The sequence below is a fragment of the Macadamia integrifolia genome, unplaced genomic scaffold (assembly GCF_013358625.1).
Source record: "Macadamia integrifolia cultivar HAES 741 unplaced genomic scaffold, SCU_Mint_v3 scaffold2057, whole genome shotgun sequence".
Taxonomy (NCBI): domain Eukaryota; kingdom Viridiplantae; phylum Streptophyta; class Magnoliopsida; order Proteales; family Proteaceae; genus Macadamia; species Macadamia integrifolia.
The window spans coordinates 110193-111294 of record NW_024868486.1 but is presented as its reverse complement, the minus strand read 5'-3'; positions in this window follow the sequence as shown (position 1 = coordinate 111294).

Sequence of the window (1102 nt, the reverse complement as noted above, 5' to 3'; positions counted from 1 at the left end):
AATCCATCTTGACCAGCATCACATATGATATTTTTACACTATTATTATGTAATAAAAATTAATTTATTTACTTAATATAATAATGAAAGAAATAGATTCGGAGAAACGGATACGGATATTCTTTACCATGGATAGCTAAACGAATCAAATAATAATCAGTTGAAAACTAGGATTATCATATTCATATTCGCTCAGTTTTTAGACTGGTTCAGATAATTTTTGGATATGCATTTTTTGAATACGGATACCCCTAAACGAATAAAAACCCAAATCGAATACGGATTGTTGACTATCCATTTACATCCTTAGTTTTTTTAGGTTGATTGTTGAGTCTGACAATTTGGAAGTGTTTTCACTTACTCACAAACCCTACCATTAGAGCCCCTTTGGAGTTTTATCTAATTATTGAGGATATTCTTCATGATATCAATGCTCTTCCTATTGTCATTTCTTTCACCCACATTCCAAGGACAACTAACGGCATTGCCAACTCCTTTGCTCATAGAGGCTTGTCCATATTAGGAATTTTTTATCTTTATCTACGGGGTGTCCCTCTGCTAATGGCAATGCCGAAGGTGGAGGGAATGACTTCGGATTTAAAGGTGGCTTTGGAGTTGCTTTAGTCCCTAGTTTGTATTTTGTATAATCTTTTTTTTTTTTTTTTTTTTTTTTTAATTTTTTAATATATATGATCTTTTTAGCAAAAAAAAAGGTAAAAGCTATAAGATCCGGGATCTTGAGTGCCATTTTAGAAGGTATTTTTTAGGTTGATTGTTGAGTCTGACAACTTGGAAGTGGTTCACTTACTCACAAGCCCTACCATTACAACCCCTTTGGAGATTTATCTAATTGTTGAGGATATTCTTCGTGATATCAATGCTCTTCCTATTGTCATTTCTTTCACCCACATTCCAAGGGCAACCATCGGCATTGCCAACTCCCTTGCTCAGAGAGGCTTGTCCATATGATGTAGGACAGTGTGACCTTATTCCACTAGATCCTTGCATGGCTCCTCTTGCTAGTTGAAGCAGAAGTCTTGGGTTGTAATCAATTTCCTTCTGAATAAGTTCTTACATTGATCACCTCCCACACACCCCCCCCC